Below are 18,932 nucleotides of genomic sequence, written 5' to 3' on the forward strand. Positions count from 1 at the left end.
TGCAGTGACCACCAACGACCCAGGCCTTCTGTGCACCTGAAGCAGTGTGCAGTTTGCTGCCCCCTTCTTTTCAGCACACGTCCCACTCCCCCATTCCTTCTTCCACCACAGTTTTTAAAGCTTTTTAAAAAAAAATGTTTTAAAGCTATTTGGGTTTTTTTTAAAGCAGACCCAGTGCTGCAGTCAGTGGTAAATCTTCGGGGTGTGTGTGTGTGTGTGTGTGTGTGTGTGTGTGTGTATCTTTATATAAAGATGAATAACCACTGAGCTAAAATAGAGTCTCCAATTTTTTCAAATCTAGGATCCACCTTTAACTCCAATATTCAACTCAATATTATATATTCAATAACTCCAATATTCAATTCAAAACTTATTTTTTAATTTATATAATTTTTTCCACAACCCTTGCCAATTCTCTTAAACTTAAAACATTCACACAAGGGTTGGCCTTAGGGCAATATGACCAATTTGGTCAAATTGGGCCCCATGCCTGCTCCCCCACATTGGTGTGGCGAGTAGTTCACCAGCTGCCACATCTAGCACCTCACTCTGTAGCCAACACTCCAGCACAAAATTTTCCATGTGGAGGCATTGTGAGGAGAGCGCAAAGAGTAGAGCATTGCTACAGGATGACCCTCCCTCCCATCTGCCCTTGGGTCTGATTGGCTCGAAATAGGGCCCCCAGAAGCAACTGGAGGTGATACTGCTGCCAGGTTCTTTGCTATAGCTCATGAGGGTGGCCCCCCCCCCCACAAAAACATTTTCTATTGAATCCCACAGCTCCTATGGTCAGACCCCATTCACACAGAGTGAAGCTCTTCTAGTCTACTGTCAGGGGTAGAATCTGGGTTCAGGCCAGTTGCAGCATTTTCCTTTCCTTTCCCTCTATTTCCTAACCTCTGCCTTTTCAAAATCTAGGGAATGGGAGAATTGATGGCAACTGGTGCGTTGCTGGACAAGTGGGGGAAGAGATGCAGTGAGAAGAATTGGACATAGATAGAAGACACACACCCCCACCAATATGCTTGAGGTACTCACCTCACCATGTCTCATTAGTTGGCTAGTCCTGATGGGGGAACTCTCTCTGGCTCAAAACAGGCTAAGAGCTGCTACAGCAGCTAGAGCTAGATTCTCAAATCTATCCAACACTGTCTGAAACTTGTCTCTTAAACCTCTAAACCAGTGGTTCTCACACATTTAGCACCGCGACCAACTTCTTAGAATGAGAATCTGTCAGGACCCACCGGAAATGATGTCATAACTGGAAGTAACATCATCATCAGGAAAATTTTAAACTATCCTAGGCTGCAATCCTACCCACACTCACCCAGGAGTAAGTTCCATTAACTAACATTGTTAAAAGAATATACATAGTAGATTGTTCAAAGTACAGGTCTGTAACATTTCCCCAAATGCAGTCACATACTATGGTAGCTTCAAGTCTAATATATTAAAAATAAAATATTGAACTGAATGGGGACCCACCTGAAATTGGCTTATGACCCACTGGGTCCAAACCCACAGTTTGAGAAACACTGCTCTAAACTATTCCAGCAAGAATTTTACAGTTCTGAGAGCCACACACCTTCTGATTTTTTAGCCTAAATAAATAAGAATGGGAAATAAAACTATATGACCTATAGCGTAATAAATCACTTCTGCCATTCTTATAATCCAGCAATTGTCCATGTATTGAAATCTTAACAAGAAAAACAAAAATCTCAACCCAAACACATTTAGTTTGGAGCATCTTTCATAGCTCCTGACCACAAACACCCAGTCCCTCCATTATCAGTAACTGCAAACCCTGTAACCAATTTAAATGTGCATACTGATGTGCTCTAACATTTCATTAATGAAGTAAAATTCATTGTTCTACCTGGGAGAGAAAAAACATACACACACAGATTGTCCCATAAATTTGCTCACTATGAAAGCACCTGGAATCTAAAACACAACAGCTCATTGAAATAAAATGGTGCTTATCATTGACTACTACAGAGATTGTTCTTAGGTTATTTACAGTTCCAGCTTTGACTTTTTCACAGTGACTGATTCCTACATTCTCCTCACAGGTTAATCAAATTTCTATTTTCACAATGAGAAACCTTCTCACTCTTCCCTTTCTGTCATTCTGGAATTTGCACAAATGTCTTTTCATTCCACACAATGCTATTTCTGGTGGACAGAAATCAATATCACAAGCCAACAGAAAAACCATGAACTGAAAACAAGACCATTTTGCTGGCCTCTTTGTAAGTCATGTTCTAGGAAAGCAAAGACAGAAAATACAACTGAAGGAAAGGCATCAGTATTTTTCTACAGAAAATCAATAGAGCTTTCAGCATAGGATTACACACGTCAACCTTATAAATTTCCTTTTCCCATCAGTCTTAAAGTATGTGGAGTGTTATACTTCCAGTGGCCGTGGTTGCCTGGATTGTTTCCATGTATTTTAGAAGCTCCTTTCTGGATTACTGAGTGTTTCAACAGCCAGGACAAAAAACTGACATAGTGTAAAGTTCAAATTTTGCAAAAGTGATGCCTCAGTTCAAACTTCCATTTTGTACAACTCTGTCTCCAAACAAAACAACTTCACTGTTCTGATAAGGACTTTTATTAAGAGTTCTCAAAGTATGGGTCACAATCCCAAGAGGGCTGCAAACTGGGGCAGATTCAAGGGGGGGCATGGGTGCATGCCCCAGCAAACACTCATGACAGCTGGGAAGGGCACCCACTGGGATAGGGAGCAAAGTTGGACGGAAGGGGAACACCCACTGGGCGGGATGTCCAACCAGCCGAGTCAGAATGTGACCCCTGGTCTACCCAGCAGACAGATCTGGGCTTCGAGTTTGGGCAGGAGCCTAGGTCTACCCACCCAGCAAACCTCAGCCATGGAGCCCATAGTTCTACTGGGAGTCCAGGTTTACCTGGTAGGTAGATCTGGGCTCCAAGTATGAGTGGGAGCCCAGGTCTACCTGCCAAGCAGCCACAGAAGCCTTTAAGTTCAACCAGGAGCCCAGGTCTACCTGCTTGATTGACTTGGGCTCTGGAGTTAACGTAGTGTTCATTACCCCACCCCACAGCCCCCAAACACAGGATTCCTCCCTGGCTGCAAATGGTTTGGAAAGTACTCACAAAGCTATGAAGACCTCATTGCCCAATTGTTTGGATCCCAGCCAATGTGATTTGCCTGGATCCCAGCCAGAAAACTTCTGATTTTCTAATAGTTTTTTTTTCTAAAACACGAGTACATCAGTATACCCAACTCCTTTCCCCTTTGGTTTTAGTGTGGAGTTGTATTGCAAATGTTCTAGTTTGCTTAAATTACAGCAGAGTGACACCTGAAACAATAACTGCACTAACTACGATTTACAAACGAGGATATAAAAGTGAGACCTAATCCAAGTTTCGTATCATGGTTTCTAAACCACATGCAAAACTACAACTCTTGGGTTTGGATGGCATATGGCGTTATGGTCTAACTCTAAAACAAACTAAGATTTGCCAGGTGCATGGAGTTAATAGAAGAGTGGAGAAGAGGGGGGCAATGCTCTGAATCACACTTACAAACAATGTTTTGTTGAGTCATCTGAACCAGCCCAGAGACTACACATAATAGATAAGACTGATCAAGATTAACTGGCACCTCTTTTCAGCTTGACCTTACAAATGTTAATTTGGGTACTGACAAAGCAAAGAGGCTGTAATTAAAAAGATACTGTATCATTCTGAGTGATAAGCAGGGTGCTCTGTACACCACCATTTGAATTTTTTGGTCCACAGAATTGATCCTCCAGTATCTGTAATAGGCTAGAAACACTTTTGGTTGGTGTATCACGTCCAAATTAATTATACAGCGTTCAAACCGCATTGCCCAGAATATACACTGCAATAAATCTACTCAGAATAGATCATGCTTGTGAGACCTCTGAGGAAACTATAATAAAAATTTCTTGTTGTATTGGAAGCAGAGTTGGTAATGGGACAGGGTTCTGGCAATGCCATATTGTCACTGAAAATTCATAAACCACAGGCCAAATCGGCTCTATGAGATTTTACAGCAATAAAGCACAAATGAAACCCTTACAATGCTTGATTTAGTTCTGCAAGCCAGACAAGCAGAAATAGGAGCAGGAAATGGGGGAGGGGCAGAAACTATTTTTCCTTTTCTCATATGGAAAGCATGCTCTTCAACAATGGAATAAAGCAGAGGTTCCCAAACTGGGGCACTGCGACACCCCAGGCAGAGTGTGTCTCTCTGTCCTCTCTTTGCCCCCTTAAGGGGTGGAGTGATGGAGAAGACAGCAATATCAAGATCATTGTGCCGCTTCCAGGGACAAAAGGTTTTCATTTCATTTTGTTTTACTTACCTATGGAAGCACCGGCCTTCCAGAGGGTCTAAGGAGCCTGCAGACCCCTCTGCAGAATTCCCTGTGCCTCCAAACTACTGTAAATAGTGAAAAAGACCACTTCTGGTTTTCGAGGCACAGGGAGCCCTGTAGAGGGATCTGCAGGCTCCTTAGAGCACCAGACATGGGCACCAGACTTGCTCAGATTCAGCAGTGGAACTGCATCATATTAGTTGAAACTATTCAATGGTACAACTGCAGAGGCATAATTACTGATGTGTGCAGAAGTCCACTGCAATGACAGTGCCAGAAAGATGCTTTTTCCAAGTTAATTGCTACATCTGAAGAATTTGAAGAACATGCAAAATGACCACACGAAGTGTTTGAAAGTCTGAATGGCTCCCATTTCTTCAACCAAGAAATAGAGAAAATTTTGAAAGGCAGCTGGCTTAAAAAGTATTTTCCCAATAGCACAAAATATTGCCACCTGGTATACTTTCAAACTATTTTAAATACTTACGATACAGTATTTTTACACACACACATATGTCTCAATAAATTAATTCATTACTTTGCTGGAAAAATCAAGCCATTCTTATCAGCTACAAATAAGAATGGCCTAAATAAAAGCAGAAGCTTTAATACTGAACTTTATGTGAAATATTAAACACCAGTGATGCTTTTGCTCCCTAGTTAATATAGCAGCTTGGTATAATTACCCCTAAAGGCCATTTGATTTTGTAATATATTCACCACTATAAAAATTTACATAATGTTTTTCAATTGCCTATTAACATGCAAATATTAGTCCTTAGATTGGAAACACCGTGAAAGTGAATCCTAAAAATCCTTTGAATGTTTGAATAGTGTATTTAAAAACATCTGGAAGTGCAAAACAAAACAAAACAAAAAACACATAATATGTTTTGCTCTTATGTTTCACCATGTTTCTTGAGATTTTTATCTCAACATGATGAGAAGGGCCCTTTAAATTAAAAACAGTCCTTTACAATAGTTAGAGAGAGGGCAGCCAGCTGACAAGCCATCAATCATTTTCTCTCCAAGGGATCTCTTCCCTTCCCCCTGAACACCTGAAAGAAAGACAATCATTTCTAAGGGCCTGGAGAGAGACTGAGGCTGCAATCCTAACTACACTTTCCTGAGAGTAAGCCCCATTGAACAAAATAGGACTTACTTCTGAGTAGACCTGGTTAGGATTGTGCCCTGATTGTTGGATTGTCGTCTTAATGACTCTATCTTTAGAGTCACAAAGGTCAGCAAGGCTGTTTTTAAATCACCAGAGCAAAGGGACTTTGTTTTTAAAATTGATTTGCTATACTGCAATTTTTGCCATTCACGTGAGTTCTGGGAACTCGAAAATAATGAGACAACCTGTAATATTTGTACTCAGAATCAATGATTCTTTTTATTTCCTGCTTTTCCTCAAAGTGGCTTGCATGTAGCTACCAGGCAGAACTGCACCATATGCACTCAGACTATTCATTGGTCAGTACTCAGTATTGCAGTGAAGCAGAAGCCCACTGCAGTGACCCACAAATTTACCCCACTCACTGCACCGATTTATGCTCAGTTCCATTTTAAACTTCTGATTAGTGGCTAAAATTTTGTTATGTAGATACAATTTTTAAAAATAGCTATAGGCACTGGGATGTAAAAACTTTAACTGTTCTAGAAAACCAAATTATGCATGGGAAGGATAGAGTGGATAGAGAGATGCTCTTTTCCCTCTCACACAACAGCAGAACAAGGGGACATCCACTAAAATTGAGTGTTGGGAGAGTTAGGACAGACAAAAGAAAATATTTCTTTACTCAACGTGTAGTTAGTCTGTGGAACTGCATGCCACAGGATGTGGTTATGGCATCTGGCCGAGATGCCTTTAAAAGGGGATTAGACAAATTTCTGGAAGAAAAAATCCATCATGGGTTACTAGCCAAGATATGTATGTGCAACCTCCTGATTTTAGAAATTGGCTATGTCAGAATGCCAGATGTAAGGGAGAGCACCAGAATGCAGGTCTCTTGTTTTCCTGTGTGCTCCCTGGGGCAATTGGTGGGCCACTGTAAGATACAGGAAGCTGGACTAGATTGGCCTATGGCCTGATCCAGTGGGGCTGTTCTTATATTTTTCCTAGACATTACTACTCCAGGAAAAAAAAAAAATATCAGTGTAGGTCTGTGCATAGAGTATGGCAATTCTTTAGCAGTTCAGCCTAAGTCTCTCAGTTCAGCCTAAGCGCAATTCATTAAGCTGTTGCGGGAGATGGATGAGGTCAAAACACCTAAATCTGAGTTTCCTAGTATTGTGATTCATTCCACTTGTGTCACCATCAGCTGTTTTCTTCCTGCCATGCTGAACTCTTCCTTTCTCTTTACCTAGAGCAGTGGTTAAAAGATTTCCCTGAAAGTCTCTACCTAAGGCCTCTATTCTGCACACCTAGAATGCTGCAACAGCAGCACCCTAGTCCTAGGGAATCCTGGATAAGGCATTCTCTGACTCCTCATGCTGTTGATGGCTTTTAAAATGAACTATTTTAAGGAGGAATATCCTTGCTCAGCAGTTCCCAAACTCACTGCGGTCACAGTGCCCTTCCTCCATGATATTGTCACGGCAGCATTGTGCATAAGAATTGTGCAAGATCTCAGCCCAGTCAAGATAGTGGTGCCCGGGAGAGTCTGTAAGAAGAGGCCACTGGGGTAATGCCACAGTACACCAGTGAGTTTGCATGGAATCCTGAGGCACCACGGCACACAGTTTTGGAATCAGTGACATCGCTGGGGGGTGTGAGTGGTATGATGCGCTAAAACCGCAGTGGTTAGGAATAATACCATCATGTTATATACTGTTGGATGTGGAATTTCCAGCGGAATGCAACTGAAAAAACCAGAGTGAAATATCTACTTTCAATCAAAAGTTATTGGCAAAAAAACCAGAAAACAAAAAATGCATATACATTTTTGCAAATGCAAAAAATTCACTCTCCCTATGGAGAGTGAAATTGAGTCGTATCACACGTTTACTCGTGAGTAGGTGAACTAGCCTTAGTCCATCAGAAAGGGTAGGCTGAGAGGAATCCAATGACACCAGTATGGGCCTAATCCAATGAATGTAGCCCCCCAAAAACACCCAAGACGGAGGTCCCTCCCTCCAAGCTGCTAAATGTATTGAGCCCTATGGAAAGCGAAACTAGGCCACAGGGTCGCATTTACTCATGAGTAAGCAAACATGCCTTGGCTCCTGGGCAGGTCAGGCAAAGGGAAATGTGAGGCCACCAGAATGGGCCTGATCTGATGTAACTGGAGCTCAACAAATGCTCCAGAGGCAGCCCCCTCCATAGAAAGAATGAAACAGAGGCTTGACAGGATAAGGTGAATTTTTTTTTCTGTTTTAGGTTGCAATCCTATCCACACTTTCTAGGGAGTAAGCCCCACTGACTATAATGTGACTTACTTCTGAGTAGACAGGCACAGGATTGGGCTCTCACACTTATGAAGCCAGTTGGGTCCTGATAGTGATACGCTTGAAATATAAGAATTTAAATTGAACTGGGTACTGGATAGGGCTGAAAAATCTTACTGATTCTTTTTTTGGGGTGGGGTGGGGTGTTATTGCAGGCAGGCTACAGAGAAAATTCACTTCCCCTTATTTAATTATTTGTAATTATTTATTTATTTATTTAATTATTTATTATTTAATTTAATTATTTATAATTATTTATTTTAATTTGCTTTATGATGTCACTTCTGGCCATGACATCACTTTCAGTGGGTCCTAGACAGATTGTCATTCTAAAAAGTGTGTCCTAGTGCTAAAAGTTTGGGAACTGCTGCAATAAGGTGTTAGTAAGTTGACATGAGGGGGTGTGTGACACCACTAGTGACCAAAATCACTAAAATCAAAGTTTGGAAGAAGAATACCATCAATGTTACATATCAATCAATGTGTAATTTCATGCAGAATGCAATGAAACAAACTGCATTGAAATATCTTTATTCTATCAAAAGGTACAGCCAAAAAACAAGTGGGTGTGCGGCAATAGTAGATCACCACGCCCACCACCTGGGGAGTTGCTCCGCCCACTGCATGGGGGAGATGCGCTGACGTCCAGCATTGGGTGACACGAACCCTAGTGACACCACTGTTTGGGATCACTAGCAGGTCAACAGAATTGAATTTGTTGCAATAGTAACAGTTGCAATACTATTACCAGTTGCAATAGTATTAGTAGATCCTTAACTCCAACCTTAGTTAGCTCAAATACAGACATCACTGAACTAACTTCACAGCAAATGTTGGAAAGGAATACTGGGGAGGGGAGAATGTGCATGCCATGTCTAACCTGGGCTACTGTTTTCATCCAATTTTCTACAGATAGCCTTTTTTAAATGAAAAATTGAGTTTGCCATAGAAACCAGGCAAATTAGGAAACAACTGAGCAAACATTTTGATAGACTACAAAAGGGTTCAAAACATTTCTTGCAATCCCTAAACTCTCACAGAGCAACCTGATGACTACCTAGTGTCCAAACTGCATAGAAATAGGAGTGTTTTATCTGTTTTCAATTCAGTCCTGCTATGTTGTAGCTTCTATATAAGAGACAAATGTCTATTTTTTCTTTTGCAATTTCCAGCTTAATCCTCCTTATTGCTACCCCAAGGCTGCTTCTTTTTTCCTGAACGAAAAAAGTCTATTTCATCTTGTCTGTGAAAAATGGAAAAATCTTTTATAGGGGGAAGATTGTCCTGCTAATAACACTCCCATATTATGATTCAGTCCTCCTCCACACTTACTGAGTGAGAAAAGAACTTCCACAAAATTCATGACTGGTAGCAGACCTCCTTTTTCTACAAAACTCTAATTAAGGCTGAGCAGAAGACTATTTTTGTAATGGAAATCTTGCCATGTTTGACTTGGGCCATTAAACATTACTCCCCCTTTATGACTGTAAAGTTTAGCTGAATAATATTTTGGTGATGACATGTAGTAAAGGAATGTGCTTGTTTAACATTCAACACAGAAAGCTTCTTTCTGGCTCCCCAATGTAATTGTGGAGCATCTCACACACACACTCCCCAAATGTGGGGTAAAAATTCACATTTCAGAATGTGAAAAAACCCCTACCTACAATTTTGTAAAATGAGGCTAGGGGCCAGAACCTGTCTGAAACTACCTCTCCAGAACCTGAAGCTCTGCTTTTTCCAAATTAAAGCAGCTTACCTGCAGGTACTTATTATTATTATTATTAACAGTATTTATATACCACTTTTCAACTTAAAGTTCACAAAGCGGTTTACAGAGAAAAATCAAATAACGAATGGTTTAGTTAGTGGGAAAATGTTCTAGATATGTACAAATAGGTGCATTGCACATGTTAACATAAGAACATAAGAAGCGGCCCACTGGATCAGGCCAAAGGCCCATCTAGTTCAGCTTCTTGTATCTCACAGTGGCCCATCAAGTGCTTCAGGGAGCACACAAGACAAGACACAACCTGTGTCCTGGTGCCCTCCCCTGCATCTGGCATTCTGAAGTAGCCTACTCCTAAAATCAGGAGCTTGCACATCCCTACCATGACTTGTAACTCATGGTGGTAGGTGTGTGCAAGTTCCAGATTTTAGAAGCAGGCTACCTCAGAACGCCAGAATTTTGGGGAAAACTCCCTGTAGTCCTAGCTAATGTTAAGTAACTACATGCAGAAACCAGCCTGTGATGGATGGGGTAAATACTTCTGTCACTAGAAGGAGTTTTTGCTCATCTTTTTAAGTAAATCATGCCTTAGCAGTACCATGTGTGGTCTTTCCAGTACACTTTATGCCCTTAAACATCAACTCATCCAATTATATAGTGCCTCTGACAATTTTCAGACTTATACAGGAAATAGAACAATAGCCTTAAAAATCAAAAATAGGTTGGCCCTCCAGGTTACCTCTTCCTTGTTACAATTTAGAACAAAAACACAATATAGTTCAACAAAATGCCACACTGACCTCTTTTTTACCAAGCCAGCAGTACTGAAACTTCTGTTAATTTCTTCAAAATCTGCAAAAGCCTGAGGGCTTGTGACTTTATTTCTGGTCATGGTTTAAAAAGATCTATGGATCCTTGAGAAAGGCAGGTAATGTGCAATTGTTAGAAGCTAATTTTCTTAAGCCTTTCATTAGCAGGAACATTTAGGCAGAAAAGGAATTGATAGATGAGACTCCAAAGTGGACTGGAATATCAGTGTCCTACACTTAAGTACCCTGCCCTAATTGCAGTGCCAGTTTCACTGTGTAGTTCGAGGTCTTCTGATTACTCATTTCTATTATTTTTTAATGGGCAAAACCAAAAGGATTTATTGGCAAGGAATTGATAGCAATATATGCAATTTTCTAATATTTCAAAGCTAAAATTGTTCCCAAACGAATGAGTGAAAAATGCACGCAGGAAAATGAAACACTTCCTTGAAGATCCTTTCAAAGACTTGTCATTCTCCAAAATGAACCTGTTGCATTTGTAATTTCCCCTCTTTAAGATTATGAGCCTTTTTGATACAGGGAACCATTTTTTCCTTCATAAATTGCTTTGTGAATTTTTTTGCTGCTGCTGATAAACAATATATAAATATTCTTAATATAATATAATATAATTTAGGGGCTAATTCTCACAGCCACTTTGGGGAGGGAACTGAATTATATGCATGAATAATGAAATGGTTTTCTTGGATTAAAGACAACAGCATTCAAAATTCCTCTTGCAGTCACTCCATCTCTTTGCCTAACTGACTTCACAGAGTTGTTGTGAGAAATGGGGGGGGGAGGCAGAGACAAAACAACATAAACATCTTGAGCTCCTTTGAAAAACAACAGGATATAAACTCTTTGTGGAGAACACCTGCCTCTTCCCAGCAGTTGCCTTGACTGAACCAGGAGATGAGTGCCACATACCTTCCTTATTGAACCAATGCAATACATTATCAGTACTATGGACCAACACCCTCTCCCCCCCCCCCCAAACTGATCAGAGGTTCAACTGCCACAACAGGATACCGACTTAATTAAACATTTCTGCTTCAGAGAATCTGATGCTCTTCCAGAATCATTTATCCCTACAGAACTAAATGGATGCTGTGGGCCCATAATACCATAATGTTTCCATTTTTTGTGGTCTTCCTAGCTGTTGGAAGCTACTTTCCTACAGAAGCTGCTTTGTCAATAAACCCAGCCTAAATACTGAAAAAAGCCTAACCGTAAATGCCCATCTAAATGAAAACCCTCCACATAAAAAAGGACTGAAAGATGTTTGTTCAACAAAAGCCTAAAGATTATGAACAACATGAGTCACATAACCCTGCATGGATTGTAATAAAAGTTAAGTGCAGATCTTTTAAAAAGAAGGTAAATGCTACTGATGGGGGATCATTCAGAATCAAACATCTGTCTTATTTTAACACACTCAAAAACTACGTCAGCCTACCCTTAAGTACAAAGCAGCTTGCAGTGCTGGAATGTTATGGCTGAGTCAAAGGAAATCTGCTTGCCTACCCACCGCAATCATTATTTCACCATTCAAGAACCATCCAGCCAATCTTGCCGTTAGCCTTAACGGCTTCGCAAATTAGGTTGTAAACACCAAGCTGTGAATATTACAGAGAGAGGAACTTCTAACTTTCATGATGTGATTAACAACCATGAGAAATGAAAGACGGTTGGCAGGAATTTGGCTGCAGTCTTAAGTATTGATTGGGAGGTGGGATTCACACAGTCCCTTTTGTGCTTGGATTCTCTCTAGTGCCCTAACGCCAATGTAACAAAGCGGTTTGAGCACTCTGGGTTGTATGCCAACTATCTCTTCCATGAATGGAAGACGCTTGTGCAGAGGGCGGAGATCTTTATCCATCTCCCTTCTTTGCCGCATAGTCTTGTTCCAGAGGAACCCTCAACTCTCCGAAGCAAAGTTTCAGGGAAGAGTACAGTGTGCTGAGGAGGAAGCATCTTTTCACTTGTGCTCCTTAGGATGCAAACATTGTCAAATAGCCCAGCCCAGATCTGATTAAGTTCACCACTTCAATTGTTTCAAAAGAAGCATTTGCGATGACATTAGAACCAAACTACATATTATCTTAAATGCACAGCTGCCACTGCCACCACCCCACTTCACAGGTTGCTGTTTGCCAGGCAGAAAGTTGAGGCAGAACTCAATGACATCACACTAACATTTAAAACATTAAACTAACATTTAAAACATTGCTCCTTTAACAAAATATTACTGAGACCGAGGACAAGATAAATGCACCATGTGTACATTTTACATATAGTGTAGCTCTCAAATTTGGTTATGGGGAGAGAAGAACATATGCTAAGCAAAGCATAGACCGGTGGTGCCCAAACCATGGCTTGGGGGCCACATACAGCTCTTTGACATATAATGTGTGGCTTGCGAAAATATGTCGGCTGAGAGCCCAATCCTGAGCTTGGTGCGCCAGCTCACCACCAGTGCACACTGTCACAAATGTGCCATAAGGCATGTTTGCAGGCCCTAGCCCTGGCGCTAGCCCAGTGCTGGCCAGCTCTGGGCTAGTGCTGGGCGAGCACCAGAGCTCTGCTGCTTGGTGGTCACGCAGACCGCCAAGCAGCAGAGAGGTACGTGGAGGCGTGCGGGGAGGAGGTGTTCCGGGGTGGGGGGAGGCAGAGGGAGGGCAGGGAGAGGGAGGAGAGGACCAGGGGGAAGGAGTAGGGTAGGACAGAGGCGGGACCAGTGGAGTTTTGCTCTACTGGATCCAGAGCCTTCCCGTCGGGGAGGCTCTTGATTCTACGTTGACCTTTGGTTTGCCATAAATTCCAGTAGCCCCATTGTGGGGATACTCGCTTTACCCTGGGGAAGGGGACAAAATTTCCCTTCTCCCAAGGAGCCACTGGCAGGTCTCTGGAGTGTGTTGGACGCATCGGCAGCAATTTTTGGCGCCGCTGCAGCCCTGCACACCAGGCAGCTCAGGACTGGGCTGTGAGTTCCTTTTTGCATCACAATTAATATAAAAGGTAAATAAAAAATTTTCAAGTTTTATAATTTTTACTGGCTATAAACTGAGAGTCCACTGGATTAAAATTTAATGTTCATGGTGTGTAAATATATCCAAGCATTTAAGTGCTTCTTAAATATTGCAGCTCTTAAACATTTCTCTTATGGCCCTCAAGTGTCTGAAGTTTACTGTATGTAGCTCTTACATTAAACACGTTTGGCCACTTCCAGAGATGTAGCTAGGTCATTTGACACCCAGGGCCCATAAATTTTTGTCACCTCATACCACATAATTAAGGAATTTAATTAATTAATTAATATTTAATTGATTATTAATTATTAAATTAATTAATTGTCCACAAGCAATGGATGAAATTCTGCATCAAATGGTATATAACATGATGGTATTATTCCTAAAAGCCACGATTTTCAGAAATTTGGTCACTAGGATGTCACCCCCCTCCAGGATGTCTCATTGGCCTGTTTTGAATTAAGGCAGTGGTTCTCAAACTTTTAACACTGGGACCCACTTTTTAGAATGACAATCTGACCAGGACCCACCAGAAGTGATGTCATGGCTGGAAGTGACATCATCAAGCAAAATAAAAATTATAAATAAATTAAAGAAAAACATAATTAAATAAGGGGAAGCTAACCCTGTTTCACCAAGTGAATTTTCTCTGTAGCCTGCCTGTAATAACACCCCCCCACACACACACACAAAATCAGTGAGATTTTCAGCCCTCCCCAGTGCCCACCTTACCAGCTCAAGCCTGTGTTTTATTCTTGGGGTGGGTGCTGCCTTCTGGAGCAGTTGTTGAGCTCCACTTTCATCAGATTGGGACCATGCAGCTAGCCTTACATTCCCCTTTTCCTGGCTTGACCAGCAGCCAAGGCACATTTGCTTACTTACAAGTAAATGTGACCATGTGGCTTACTTTCTCTTTCCATAGGGCTCAATACATTTGCCTGCTTAGAGGGAGGGACTTCCTTCTTGGGTGTTTTTTGGAGGCAGCTTTCATTGGATAGGAACCATTCTGGTGCCGTTGGATTCCTCTCAGCCTGCCCTTTCTGATGGCACGTTAACCTACTCATGAGTAAACGCGCAATATGGCTCGGTTTCACTTTCCATAGGGCTCCAGGCATTTTTTGGCTATAACTTTTGATGGAAAGGAAATAATTTCCTCCGTTTTTTTGCATTGCATTCAGCTAGAAATTCTGTGTCCAATGGTATGTAGCATGATGGGGTTGCTTGTAACCTCTGCGATGTTAGCGATGTTGGGTAATTTGTGGTGTCACCCCCCCAAGGTTGGTACCACCTCCCAGCCCCTCGCTAGCTATGCCACTGATCACTCCTGATATATTTAATATGTGCTGGATATGCCCATTTTTATATTTGAAAAGTGATTCATTGACTCTGCATTTTAAGAAAGTTTTCACAATTTAATACTTTACACGGAGGAAGAAATGTATTGTGCCTTTTAAATTATGTAACTCAGAAAAAGTTTTTCTTCTTCTTTTTTTAAAAACAACAACAACAAGGCATTTGAGTGCAATACTGGTCAACCATGAATTTTTACAGATGGAGCAATGGTAGCATTAATGCTTATTTTAAAATATTAAACATATCAACTGTCAGATATAATACAGATTTTACTGAACTATACAGCTTATTTATCAATTGAAGGAATCATTCTGTGTGCTCTCAGAAAGTGACAGCTCAAGTTTGGGAGTCTCAGAACAACAAATAAGATGACTTTATAAGCATACAGAAAACCTGTTGTATCAAAACTGTAAACTTCGTTTGGGAGGAATGCATTTTGAATGTATGGTATCTTGCTGTTGTATGGTAATTGTGCAATTCAGGGGGATCCCCTTTACCTATGGATCCCATATCCACGGATTCAGCTATTGGCGGATCGGGTTTGTGCAGCCCCTGGCGCATCTCCTCTGGAGGTGAGGGGAGCTGGACTGGGCTCTGAGGCCTGCATAAGCTATGTGCAACCACCTGCAGCCGCTGTGAGCCTTAGAATGTCTGAAAACACACACACACAAAAGACTTCCAGTTTTATGATAAAATTGAGCGTGACATTTTTAATGCCTTTTAAGGCACTGGGAAGCCTCAGAGTGCCTGGTTATCCACAGTTTCACTTTACGAGGGGTTCAGGAATAGAACCCCCACAGATATTGCGGCATGCCTGTACACTCTTTTTTATATACTGTAGAGTGAAAACTAATATTGTAAAATACTGTTTATTAAAGATGTGAAAGCTACCCCTAACCTGTCGAATCTTGGCCATAAATGAAAAGAGGGCAGATGGATGTTATTGCATCTCTAGGAAACACTCAGCTTAAGTTTACAGGGGATTATAAGTCTCCCCATTATGTTTCCATGCATTTAAGTTTTCATGCAACTTTTGGAGGAACTAGATGTAAAGATTCCTTACACTTAGTCCTTATTTCTGTAGCCCGACATGCATATCTTCTTTCTTCTCAGAGTTCTTGAAGGTACATCCCTGACATTTAGATTTTGTTGTTGCTGGGTTTGCATGCTTTTCTTTCTCCCCTCCCCCTCGCCATAGTCCTTATACGCCATTGTTTCTTATGAGATAAAATCCCCCTCCTTGACAATGAAGGGCATCGGTGTATGTACAGTCCCCATTAATCCTTTTATACATTTTTTTTAATGGAAGAAAATTCCCCTGTAAAAATCAATAGCTATACAGTGGGGCCCCCCTTATCTGTGGATCTTATATACATGGTTTCATTTATTTGCGGATCAGGTCCATGGGGCGCTCCTGTGTGCTCCCCCCACGCATCCCCTCTGGAGATGAGGGGCTCCTCACCTCCTTCACCTCTGGAGGTGCTTCTGAGCCTTGCAGAACATGCGCATGTCTCCCTGCTGCCTCTGCAAGGCTCAGAATGACAATTAGAGGCCAAAAAATGATACTTTTGGTTTTTGGCCGAAAACCAGAAGTAACATTCTTATGCCTTTAAAAGGCATTGGGAAGGTCATAAGAACATAAGAACAGCCCCACTGGATCAGGCCATAGGCCCCATCTAGTCCAACTTCCCGTATCTCACAGTGGCCCACCAAATGCCCCAGGGAGCACACCAGATAACAAAAGTCCTAGTGCCCTCCCTTGCATTGGCATTCTGCACTAACTGGCATTCTGCACTAACTGCAATTAGTGCAGAATGCGGCAGCCCGTGTGGTCACTGGAGCTTGGCAGTTTGACTCTGTCAGTCCGCTTCTCTGGGGGCTACATTGGCTGCCCATTCGTTTCCGGGCCCAATTCAAGGTGCTGGTTTTGACCTTTAAAGCCCTATACTGCTCTGGGCCAGGATATCTTAGAGACCGTCTACTCCTGTACAATCCGGCTCGCCCTCTCAGGTCATCAGAGAAGGCCTTTTTGCAAGTGCCGCCACCCAAGGAGGTCCGGGGGGGGGGCTGCAAGAAATACGGCCTTCTTGGTAGTGGCACCAACATTATGGAACTCCCTTCCCCTTGACTTGAGAATGGCTCCCTCTCTTGAGAGTTTCCGGCAAGGCCTGAAGACACTGCTGTTTACACAAGCCTTCTGATTTTTTGGCCTTCTTAACATTTTTTACACATTTTGTAGTTTTTACAGGCCTGATTCCTCTGTGATTTGCTCTTTTGTGCTCTTTTTATTCTGTCTTTTAATCTGACTACTGTTTTTATGGTCTCTGTTACTGTGTTTTTAATGTTTTTATCTGCTATTTGTCCTAATTTATGTTTTTAAATTTTTTTTTTACATGTTGTTAGCCGCCCTGGGTCCCTTTAGGGAGAAGGACGGGATATAAATAAAGTTTTATTATTATTATTATTATTATTATTATTATTATTATTATTATTATTATTATTATTATTTATTTGTTTGTTTGTTTGTTTGTTTATTTATTTATTTATTTATTTATTCTGACATAGCCCATTTCTAAAATCAGGAGGTTGCACATACACATCATGGCTTGTAACCCATAATGGATTTTTCCTCCAGAAACTTGTCCAATCCCCTTTTAAAGGCATCCAGGCCAGATGCCGTCACCACATCCTGCGGCAAGGAGTTCCACAGACTGAACACACGCTGAGTAAAGAAATATTTTCTTTTGTCTGTCCTAACCCTCCCAACACTCAATTTTAGTGGATGTCCCCTGGTTTTGGTGTTACGTGAGAGTGTAAAGAGCATCTCTCTATCCACTTTATCCTTCCCGTGCATAATTTTGTATGTCTCAATCATGTCCTGCCTCAGAGAAGCAGGGCACCTATATGTCCAAATTCTCCAATCTCTAACTCCAACTTATGGAGGAGACTTTGTGTATCTGGTGTCTAAAGGACAGCTTTCACTTCTGAAGGGTAACCATGAAAATAATCTTTTATGGGATTGGTGAAAGGTTTCAGCATTGATTTTATGGCCCAGAAAGTAACCATAAAAGAGAGCCTTGGGCCCTGTGAAGCCTTTTTGTTCCCCTTGACTTTTTAAACTCATACTGGCACAGGTAGCTCTATAGTGATACCTACTTTATAGAACTCTGGTGTTGGAGACCATATTCTGAGTTTCCACTGCCTACTGAAGACATTCATCTCTTTCAGTAGGCTGTAGGAGCCAAACCTGCTGCTGTCCTACTTACCTCTAACCAGAATTTTAAAAAATGATTTGGCTCTTAGGGTTATACTAGTTTTACTGTTTTTAATTACGATTTTATTTTAGTTATAAAAGAATATTACCCCAAACCACAGCAATATGAGATATAGATTTTTAGGATCCAGTGGTGATTAATATGGAGCAGATCCAATGTAATCAGAATTTTTACTTCTAAGTGCTGGATTGCCTATTTGCATTTGATCCAATGCCAATGTGCTGATAATTAGCACAGGATGCATTCCATCCTGGACAGTACCACTTCACATTGTAGGAGGAATTGCACACTGACAGACACAATACAGCCTGAATGAGAGGTTGTATTCTACATAATTTAAAAGGCACGATGCATTACTTTATCCTTGTGAAATATTAACTGGTTGAAACACTTACAGAAGAACTTTGCATTTTAATATTTCACAACGAGAAAGTAATGCCCCCTACCTTTTAAATTATGCTGAATGCAACCTCTGATTTGGGCTATACCATGTTTATCTGTCATTATACATGTCAGTGACATTATACATGTCAGTGTGAAGTAGTATAGTCCAGGAAGAAATCTCTCCTGTGCGAATATTCTGCACATCAGAAGAAGCTCTTAGCTGAAATTCAGCAAGCACATCTGATAAGCATGGTGTTCTATCATTGGTTTTGGGGCAGAGGTTTAGCATTCTCTTGCATGGAAGAACACCCAGTACTGAATTATAATACCAACAGGCAACATATGATGACATCAAAGTCACAAAACTGAACTCACACTTTTACACTTGCATCTGGCAATGAAACTGACAATGGCAGACCCAAGCCATCATATTTGAGTAGACAAAATTTGAAGGTATCTAATGCTGTAGCATCACAGAGTAGCATTCTTTCATTGAATCTTTGAATCTGCCATTCCAT

The 18,932-nt window shown here is 41.3% G+C and overlaps 1 protein-coding gene across 2 annotated transcripts in view; it reads right to left on the minus strand.

Annotated features, from left to right (window-relative positions):
- ELMO1 (engulfment and cell motility 1) overlaps positions 1 to 18,932 on the minus strand; it is a 351,127-nt gene that overhangs the window by 143,129 nt on the left and 189,066 nt on the right. The gene's annotated exons all lie outside the window — the stretch shown is intronic.

Source organism: Tiliqua scincoides, chromosome 5 (genome assembly GCF_035046505.1).
Source record: "Tiliqua scincoides isolate rTilSci1 chromosome 5, rTilSci1.hap2, whole genome shotgun sequence".
NCBI classification, from domain to species: domain Eukaryota; kingdom Metazoa; phylum Chordata; class Lepidosauria; order Squamata; family Scincidae; genus Tiliqua; species Tiliqua scincoides.